Genomic DNA, 11,802 nt, shown 5'->3' on the forward strand with positions numbered 1-11,802 from the left:
CTATCTCTCTCTCTCTCTATCTGTCTGTCTATCTATCATCTATCTATCTATCTATCTATCTATCTGGCTATCATCTATCATCTATCTATCTATCTATCATCTATCTACCTATTATCTATCTATCATACATTTATCTTCTGTCTATCTATCATCTACCTATCATCTATCTATCTATCTATCTATCTATATCATCTATCATACATCTATCTTCTATCTATCTATCTATCTATCATCTATCTATCTATCTATCTATCTATCTATCTATCTATCCATCCATCCATCTATTCATTCTACCATTTATGTCTCTTTAGAAAACCCGGATTAATATACATCGTGGTAACAGCAACCAGTCTGGACTTGTTGGTAAAGCAATGCACATGCGAGGATGGGAAATAAATCCAAACAAAATTCAAAGTCCTTATTCCTCAGTGAAATTTCTAGTTCAGTGGTGTGGAGCACACAGAAACATTCCTTCTAAGGTGAAGAATAAGTTGTTGTAATTGGACCATCCCTCCACAAAGAAAGAAGCACAGTGTTTAGCGTGCCTCTTTGGATTATGGACGCAGCACATTCCTCATCTGGGTGTGTTAAAACTACCCATATGTCAAGTGACTCTGAAGATAGCACATAGTTGTGTATTTTGCTTGGAAGGAGAAATGGCCAGAAGTGTGATTATATATTCATTCATAGGCTGTAGCCAATGGTTTGGTTGGATGGTCAGGGACTTGGAAGGAGCATGAAAGGAAAATTGGTGAGAAATACATTTGGGGAAGAAGTATGTGGATAAATCTCTCCAAATGGGCAAAGGATGTCAAGATACTTGTGTCTTGTGTAAATGCCCATCAAAAGGTGGCTTTAGCAGAACATGAGTTCAAAAATCAATTAGATCAGATGACCTGTTCTATGGACAGTCAGCCTCTTTCTTCAGCTATCCCTGTCGTTGCTCAATGGGCCCATGAACAAAGCGGCCATGCTGGCAGTGATGGACATTATACATGAGCTCGACAGCATGGACTCCCACTTATGAAAGTTGACCTGGATACAGCTGCTGCTGAGTGCCAGATATGCCAACAGCAGAAACCAAAACTGAGCCCCTGATACAGCACTATTCCCTGTCATGACCAGCCAGCAACCTGGTGGCAGGTTGACTACATTAGTCCACTTCCATCATGGAGGGGACAGCGCTATTTCCTTACAGAAATAGATACTTATCATTCTGGTTGTGAATTTGCCTTTCCTGCACTATCCTGCTTTTGCCCAAACTACTATCCAGGGAAAAAGCCAAGACCTGCAGAGGTACTTGCTGATGGTAGAGGAAATACAGAATGGGTAGTAGAGGAAGGTAGTTAAAATATCAACTTAGGCCAAGTGACCAGTTGCAGATAGGTAGATTGTAATTGACATGAGTGTTTTTGTCCTGTTTGATTAAGAATATGCTTGTGTTAACACATATGTTAACAAATACGTTAAGCAGATACTTGTCTTGTTACCTTTTGAATGTGTAATTGATATAAATGTTAAGTGATTAAGAGTTTTGAATCTATATGATCATTTTAGGTTATGAGATACTAATGGGTGTTGCTTTCTGATGGCAGCCAGTATAAAAGGCATGGCAGAAGAGAGTGCTTGCTTTTTGCTGCTTGACTTTTCTCTTGCTGGTGAGTTAGTCTTGCTGCTGTAGACTGAAGACTAGCAGATCTTTTGGAATTCATCAGATCTTCAGTGCTAGAATGGGAAAACTGAGACATCCAGGCTAGTAGATTGATCAACTACTGTATTCTCAGCTTTTCCAGTGTGGTGCAGCAATTGTTGGACTACTTGGACTCTATTCTGAGAGCTAATCTTATAAAACAATCAATCTATCTATTCATTTTCTCTCTCTTTCTCTCTCTCTCTCCCTATCTATCATCTATCTATCTATTCATTCCACCAGTTCTGTTTCTTTAGAGAACCATGACTAATACACTCATCAATAGTCCCATCCATCTAATCACGAGTCTGAGTCAGCTAATCAACAGTTCTACTCAGCTGTAAGCTTATGAAGCACAATAACTGCCCAGAAAATTATACCTTATTTTGCCATAGTGTCACTTTTATCATGGGGTAAACAACAGATATATAACTGGACTTAAAGCTTACTCAGAAGAGAAAATCCATGCCTGGTATTGTTAATTTAGCCAAACACCCTTATCATATTCTAAATACTCATCCTAATATCCACAGATAAGTGTAGCACTTAACACTCATCAAAGAAGCTTCTTTTTGCAACAGAAAGTGTGTATTATAAAGTCTCCAAAGTGGTAAAAAAACAGACAATAAGAGACTGTGGGGTTCTCAGTCCAATTGATACATCTAAAATGCAACCCCAATTCCTAAACCTCAGGAAACATCACAGAAAAAAGGCAGAAAAATTGTAATAACCAGAAGACCAGGATGCCTGCTGAAAGATAGTGTTTTATAGACCTAATAGGAAAGCTGCATCTATGAAATCTCACAAGTAAGTTTTCTTATAAGACCTGCATAATGACATGACCAGTTAACATGCCAATGTAGACAGTGAAAATTTAAAAAGTTGCATCCCCTGGTGAACACCTACAGGAAATCAATGGGCTGCTGAGAGAGGGAGAATCAGTTTTCTCCAGGGACAAACTCTGTGATAGATTATTCAATCCAAACTAATTAACCCTAAATACAGGTATACAGAATAAAAACCAAATGGAATCACTAGAACATAGTAGAATATATATGAGCCCCTGAAATAAATTGAGAGGGAATTTGGAGGGAATGTAGGAAGGCTAGGAAGGAGAGAGGGAGGGTTGGAAATTATGTCCATACAATACTCATACAAACTTCTCAACAGCTAAAAATATGATCCGGTGGTGAGTTTTCAGGAATATCAAGGTACCCAAGCCTGTAATTGAGACCACGTGAGGCCCCTCCCATTTATCCAGGATTAGGCCTCTTTGATCTACAGTAGGAGCTGAGACCTCAGCAGACTGCTGGATCAGGCCTCCTCATGGTGGTGAGCTTCCCCAAATTGCCACATCCCCAACCCACTAATTTGGACCACATGAGGCCCCTCCCACTTTTTCAGGGCTGGACCTCTCTACCCTATAGTAGGACCTGAGACTTTAGTAGACTGCCTGAGAGTGCCTAAATTGGGCCTCCCTTTATTGAATGTACTACATTCTGCTGTGAGTGCCCACTAGTAGGGTTCCAGACATTAGAAGGAAGTCCAAGTGTACCTAATTGGACCCTTACTTAAGCCTTTGTATGAACTCCTGAGTAGCTAATCCGAAGCCTTCAGTTCCCTCCAAAATAAAATCTAAGAGAACCTGAAACCTTTACCAACCAACTTTGTATACTGATTAAGAAAACAACCAAAGCACAGCAATAATACAAACAGAAGCAGACTTCAATTCAACAAAAGAAGGCTTGAGTTTTATACCAGAATCATGAACAACAAGAGAATCCACATACCAAAATCACAAGGAAAAAAAATTATATGGAAACCCAATCTATATGTTCCCACCAGACCTGTAGAAGAGTTTTACAAGGAGAATCCCCTAGTGAAAACCCAGAGCACAGAATTTAAAAGAACAATCATAAACATGATCAAAGAATTCAGTGAATTTAAAGAACACACAAACAAATCAAGGAAGTAAAGGAAGATATGGATAAACTTCTGATTGAATTCACAGAGATAGAAATATTGAAGAAAACTCAGGCTGAAATGAAGAAGGAAGTGAAAAACTCAAAAAGCCAATTTGAAACAACAGGAAAAAGTCTCAGAAATAGAATTAATGAAATGGAAAAAAGATTATCAACACTGGATGATAAAGTTTAAAAATTTGACCACTGAAGCAAAGATTATGAAAAAAGTTTAAAAAACACAGGAATGGAATATGCTGGAAATGTGGGACACCATGAAGGAAACATGGCATCATAGGCATAGAGGAAGGAGAGGAATTTCAGATAAATGATACTGACCAGATTTAAATAGGAATGTAAAAGGGAATTTCTCAAAATTTTGGAAAGACACCCCCATACTTATACAAGAAGCAGATAGAACACCAAATAGACAGGACCAGAATAGAAACTCCCCATGGCATATCATAGAAAATAGACTAAATGCACAGACCAAAGAGAGAATCCTGAAAGCTTCAAAAGAAAAACAACAACTCACATATAAAGGAAAACTCATCAGAATAACATCTAACTTTTCAATGCAAACTATGGAATCAAGAAGAGCATGAACCAACATATTCTCAGTTCTAAATGACTATAGATGCCAACCAGGAATTCTTTACCGAAGATAAACCTCTATGATAGTGAAGGAGCATGAAAAATCTTCCATGACACGAAAAGGCTGAAAGAATATGTGTTGACAGCACCAGATATTCAAAGAATACTTGAACCATAAAAAGAATGGAGTAAAGAACAACAATGCCCAAGGGGAATCAGAAAGAAATTAAATGAAGGTATAATTGTAGAAACATAAATATAGACAAAGAATACAAATAGTAAACAAAATGATGGTAACCAATACACATCTTTCAATAATAACTTTAAATATCAATGGACTGATTCCCCAGTCAAAAGACACAGGCTAGTTTAATGGTTTAAGAAACACAATCCATCCTTCTGTTGTCTGCAAGAAACCCATCTCACCTTCAAAGACAGGCACTACCTTAAGATGAAAGGATGGAAGAAAGAATATTGCAAGCAATTGACAATAAGAAACAAGCAGGAGTTGCAATTTTAATATTTGATAAAATAGACTTCAAACTAAAACTGATCAGAAGAGATTAAGAAGATCACTTCATTCTGATCATAGGAACAATTAACCAAGAAGATATTACAATCATGAACATATATGTGCCAAACTCAGGTGCACCCAAATTCATAAAAACAAAACAAAACAAACAACAAAAAACAACACTACAGGACTTTAGGAAATGCATTAACCACAACTTGGTAATAGTAGGGGCCCTCAATACCACACTGTCTACATTAGACATGTCAACTGGACAAAGAATAAACAGACATCTGAATTATATGATATCATACATAAAATGGACCTAACAGATATATACTGAATATTTCACCCAAACACTAAAGAATATGCTTTCTGTTCAGTACCCCAAGGAACTTTCTCAAAAATTGACCACATCCTGGGGTACAAAACAAGTGTCAACATATACAAAATTTGAAATATTTCCATGCATTTTATCAGACCACAACAAAACAAAGTTTAAAGTCCACACCAGAAGAAACCCTGGTAACTACAAGAACTCATGGAAATTAAACAACATACACCTGAATAATAAGTGTGTTAAGGGAAAATTAAGAAAAATGTAAACGTATTCCTGGAATTAAAGGAAAAGGAAAATTAAATGCAACACTACAAAATATCTGGAAAACTTTAAAGCATTCCTAAGAGGGAAGTTGATAGCTCTAAGTACCTACATTAAAAAATCAGAAAGAGTACAGGTAAATTACTTAACATTGCAACTCAGAATGTAATGAAATAGAAACAAAGAAAACAATAGAAAGAATCAACAAACCTAAGTGATGTTTCTTTGAAAAGGTAAACAAGATAGACAGACACGTAGCCCAGTTAACCAAGAGAAAGAAAGAGCAAATCCAAATCAACAAAATAAAATTTAAAAAGAGAAACGTCACAACAGGCATGAAAAGGTTCCAAAACATTATAAGGTAATATTTTATAAACATACATTCTATTAAATTTGAAAACCTAAAACAAATGGATGGACATCTGAAATCATGGGAACTACCAAAGCTAAACCATGAAGATGTCAACAGTTGAACAGACCCATAACATAAAGATTTGAAGCAGTAATACCAAACCTCCTGATAAAAAAACAAGTCCCAAATGAATTTATAGCAGAATTCTACCACATATTTGAAGATCTGCAAACAATGCTAATAAATTATTCAAAAAGATAGAAGAGTGAGAACTCCCAAATTCCTTTTATGAATCCAGATCACTCTAATGCCAAAACCAGGTAAAGCCTCAAGCAAAAGAGACAACTATGGATCAATATCTTTAATGAACAAATATGCAAAAATTCTAAGAAAACTACTTTCAAACCACATACAGACACTATGAAACAGAGCATCCACCATAATCGAGCAGGCTTTATTCCAGTGATGCAGAGATTTTTCAATATATGGAAGTAAAGGGTCATAAATCATTTAAATTGACTTAAAGATAAAAATCACATGGTCTTCTTAATAGATGTAGAAAAGGCCTTTAACAATATTCAGCATGGATTCATGATAAATTTCCTAAAGGGAAATGAACTAGAGGGAACATATCTCAACATAATTAAATCTATATACAACAAATCCACAGTCAACATAATTCTAAATGGAAAAAAGAACTGGAAGTGTTCCCATTAAATTTGGGAACCAGACAATGATGTCTGCTATCTCCATTCCTTTTCAATATAGTGTTTGAAACTCTTGCTAGAGAAATAACACAAGGGAAAGAAATTAAGTGTGTAGGAATTGAAAAAGAAGAGGTCAAATTATCCATTTCTTCAGATGATATGATACTATACCTAAGAGATCCCCAAATTTCCACCAGAAAACTTCTAGAATTGATTGACACTGTCAGTAAAGTGGCAAGTTATAAAAGAAATCTAGAAAAACTCAGTAGCCTTTCTATATACCAATGACAAGAAATTAGAGAAAGAGTACAGGGCTTCCCTCCTGTTCACAATAGCCTCAATAAAATTATCTCAGGAGTAAACTCGATACTCTGAAACTGTTAGGATTATTCAAAAGGATCTAAATGAAAATTTTAAATCTTTAAAGAAATAGATTGAGGAGGACAACAGAAGATGGAAGAAACTCCAATGCTCATGGATTGGAAGAATTAAAATTGTGAAAATAACCATTGTACCAAAAGGAATATATAGATTCAATGTAATCCCAATCAAAATCCTCATGACATACTTCACAGAATTTGAGAAATCCATCCTTAAATTCATATGGAAGCTGCAAAGGATCCAGATAGACAAAGCAACCCTGAGCACATTGAGCAATGCTTGGGGGATTACTACACCAGATCACAAACCATACCACAGAGCTATAATCATAAAACAGAATGGTACTTGCAGGATAAATAGACCCACTGATCAATGGAACATAATTAACAATGCAAACATAAGGACAAACAATTTTAGCCCCCTGATATTTGACAAAGGCACCAAGAACACACAATGGAGTAAAGACAGCATTTTCAACAAATGGAGCTGGCAAACTGTATTTCCACCTGCAGAAGAATGAAATTAGATCCCTATCTTTCACCTCATACAAAAGTCAACTCCAAATGGATCAAAGGATTCAATGTGAAACTTGACACTTTGAAACTGTTAGAAGAAAACTTTGGCAGTAAATTACAACATACAAGTGTAGGAATGGACTTTCTAAATCAGTCACCAGTTGCTCAGGAATTAAGGTCAACAGTTAACAAGTCGGACCTCATTAAACTTAAAAGTTTCTGTACAGCAAAAGAAATAATCAACAATGTGAAGAGAAAAATCATAGAATGGGAAAAAATCATCACCAGTGACACATCTGACAGATGCTTAACATTCAGAATATATACAGAATTCAAAAAACAAAGAACCAAAAAAAGCAAAGGAAAACAAAACAACCCCCCCAAAGAAACCAAATTGTGCAACTGAAAAATGGGCTAAAGATCTAAACACTAAACAGAGAGTTCTCAAAAGAAGAAATTAAAATGGTGAAGAAAGATCTAAAAACATGCTCACCATCGTTAATAATTAGGGAAATGCAAACTAAAACAACTTTAAGATTTCATATTACTCCAGTCTGACTGGCTAAGATCAAGAGAACAAATGACACCAAATGCTGGATAGGATGTGGAGAAAGGGGAACTCAATCACTGTTTGTGGGATTGCAAACTGGTGCAACCCCCATGGAAAACAGGGTGGAGAATGCTTAAAAAATTTAAAAATGAACATGTCATTTGATCCAGTTATAACACTCCTTGGTAATATCCAAAGGACTCATCTTAATGCAGAAACACTTGTACAACCATGTGTGTTGCTGCTTTTTTCACAATAGCTAAGATACCTGAGTCCCTTAATTGATGGGAGTTTAACAAACATGTAGCATATTTACACAATGGAGTTCTACTTAACAGTAAAGAAAGATGAAATTTATAGGTAAATGGATGTATCTAGAAACTGTCATATTAAGTGAAATAACACAGACTCAGAAAAACAAAAGATGTGTGCTTTCCCTCATTTGTAGATCCTAGAACCAAATCCTTATATGTCCTAATTTAACTGTAGGAAATAGGAAAATGGAAGTAAAATATGTAGGTTAATGGGAAAGAAGGAACCTGAGAGAGAAGAATAGTAGGAGACAGTTGTCACTAAGGGGGAAATGTGTAAATAGAGGGTGAAGGATGGATATACAAAGACCTATGGGAATAAAGAGGAAGAAGGAGTTCAAGAGAGGTGGGACCATAGCATACAGAAATTATTAATGGAGAAATGGGAAAATGGGACACTTTAAATGGGGAGGGCATGGAGGTATGTTAAGACAGGGAAAGAAAAAGGACAGTTAAACAGTTCCTAGCTAGTAGAGAAAACAAGAAGGAATTGTATTAGTCCAAAAACCTACTGAAAAATTACATATGCAATATCTCTACCTGAGTCTGTGAGTATAAGTAAAGACTACAGTATTAATCACTTTATGTTGTTGTGATAGAAACACTGACAAAATCAATTTTTAAAAGGAAGAGTTTATTTGAGGTTATGGTTCCAGGGGAATTACAGTCCATCTTGGCAGGGAGGAATGGTGGCAGAGGTGGCTGGAGGAGAATGCGCAGAAGATAAGCTCTACATCTTCCAGCAGGAACAGGAAATCAAGAGAGTAACTTGAGATTAGGCAAGGCTTAAGAACTGTCTAAGCCCACCCCGAGTGATATGTTTCCTCCAGGATAGCCACACCTTCTAAAACCTCCCAAAACAGAGCCACCATCTGGGGAAAAATGTCCAAATATTTGGAGCCTATGGAGGACATTTTCATTCAAACCACTACATTCCAACCCCTGGCCTCCATAAGCTCATGACCATATAAAATTCAAAATGCATTAGGCCATCTTTAAAAGTCCCCATAGCCATTATCAGTCTCAATACTATTCAAAAGTCCATAGTCCAAAGACTTTTCTGAGACTCAGTGAAATAGTTTAACTGTAAGTCCCTATAAAACCAAAAGACAAATTATATACTGCTAACATACAGTGGAACCGAATACACATTACCACTCCAAAACGGAGGAATAGGGGTATAGCCAGGAAATAAGGGATCAAAACAAGACCAAAAACCAGCAGGGCTAACACCAAATCCAGTAGCTCCACATCCAGCTTCTGGGACTGTGCTTCCAAAGGGCTTAGATGCCACAGCCTCTCTAGCTTTGCACTGTGCAACACATATCTCTCTCTTGGGCTGGTACCATTCCCTGTACACAGGTCTTCTTGGCAGATGTCTCACAGCTCTGGCATCACAAACATCTTGGGGCCTCCATTGCTAACCAGGCTTCACCTTCACAGCTTCACACAATGACTTATCAGTGTCTTTTCTATGCAGGGGAACTCCTGCTGCATGCTGCCTGGCCTTGGTGGCTCTCTGAATATGTGGAGGACGAACTAATGATCCCTCCATTCTTGCATATTTCATGCCTCTAAAACCAGCATCACATGAATGACACTGGCAAGTCTGACTACAAGTTTTTGATGTACTCCAGCTTGCTTTATCCATTTGAGAAGCTTTTCTCTTCAGTGGTCCCTGCAGCATTTTCTTTTCACAAGTTGGAGGCTCACCTGGGTGCGGTCTTGCTCTGGAGGCTCTCCATTGTTTAAGTGAGAATCTCTAGACAACTCCCTAATCACTTTAGTCTCATTTTCAAAGGGATCTTCTCCAGCACATGCCAAGGCTCCAACTTTCTAGTGCTCTTTTGCACTCCAAACTATATTATTTCCTTCTGCCCCATTTTCTCTTTTTTACTGTGGATCTGCATAATAGTCGCCATTAATAACCATGCCACAATTTCTACATCAGGCTGTCTTGATACTTCTTCTGCCAGAAAAATTAGTCCATGGCCTTTCAGCTTATCCTCAGGCAAGCTTTTGGCCTTAGGCAGACTCCAGCCAGACTCTTCAAAAATATCCCAGTTGTTGTTTAAGTTCTTCTTTCCCTCTGGAACTACATTATTCTTAGAACTACTTTCTTCCAGGCCTGTACTAGAATGGAATTTTAAGCTCTGCTTAGAGGAATCAACTGCTTTTATAGCTCAAGTGTCCAAAGTCTTCCTCGTTCTTCCAAAACCCCACGTTGTCAGGTTCTTCACAGCCAATACCCACTCTTGGTACCAATTAGTTGCTGTTCTAGTCACTTTTCTGTTGCTGTGATAGACACACTGACAAAAGTAATTTATAAAGGAAGAGCTTATTTGAGCTTTCAGTTCAGGGGAATTATAGTCCATCTTGGCAGGGAGGAATGGTGGCAGAGGTGGCTGGAGGAGGAACTGTGGAAGATAAGCTCTACATCTTCCAGCAGGCACAGGAAAACAAGAGAGCAACTGGAAATCTGGAAAGACTTAAGAACTGTCTAAGCTCACCCCCAGTGACATGCTTCCTCCAGAATAGGCACACCTTCTAAAACCTCACAAAACAGTGCCACAATCTTGGGACAAAATGTCTGAATATTTAGAGCCTATGGGGGACATTTTCATTCAAACTACCACCACTGCATAACAAGAAACTGCCAAACAGGAGAAAAAATCCTTCCATTGAGTTTTTGGCCACAGTAGTCCAAGACACTCCTCAAGTTACACGGACTATTGCCACAGTCCTTGATTGCCTCCAGAAACTTGATGGTAAGACCCTACTGCTGAAGACAGGACATACTTTGGACACAGTATTTGGAGCAACAGAGCTGGAACTGACCTGGAAGCCAACTACTCTGAAGGCTAGATCTCATACCTTTGGAGGGTGTCATGCCAGCTGCTAAGGGAGAATATCAGTTGATGGTTCAATCCCAGCCTAAAGGCCTAAAAGCTACATTAATGACCAGCACAGCAAGTGCCATTGGTGCAATAGTAACATTTCTATCTTGAGGTTAGTTAACAACTACCTAATTGCACTTAAATCTACTCAGTGAGATGAAACACATGTATGGTATTGTAAACCTCAGGAAATATTCATAGCTAGAGAGGTCAGAGATCTTAGAGAAAACTCCAAGGCTGACACATCCCTAGATAAATGTAATGTTTACTATGTGCAAAATATAGATACTTATATTTATAGACAAATATCCCACAGAGCAAAGAAGCTGCTTTTTCAAGAGACAGAGATAATTACAGAGTTCCACAACTGCTCATCCACAGAGATTGTCTTTGAATTGCCCAAGTCTAAGTGGCACATCTAGGATGCAACCTCTCCACCTAAGATTCACAGAACATAGAACATGGGATAAAGAAGACACACATTTTTTTATTATTATCAGTGAATTTCCCTCAAGAAACAGAGGGCCAGGAAAGCAGAAAATCATAAATGTCCCGCGCTATCGTCTCGCCAGCAAGAACGACGCGGCACACTCAGGATCTTTCTGCAGAAAAGCTTTAATGCATCTTGAGAGGGAGAGCATAAGCTTACAGGGCGAAGACCCCGAATGTCGGAAACCCAGCCCTTATATAGGTTAGTAAGCCCGTCTTGGACGTGGCAACTCTTGATTGGTC

This window comes from Nannospalax galili, unplaced genomic scaffold, assembly GCF_000622305.1.
Source record: "Nannospalax galili isolate Female #2095 unplaced genomic scaffold, S.galili_v1.0 scaffold1111, whole genome shotgun sequence".
NCBI classification, from domain to species: Eukaryota; Metazoa; Chordata; class Mammalia; order Rodentia; family Spalacidae; genus Nannospalax; species Nannospalax galili.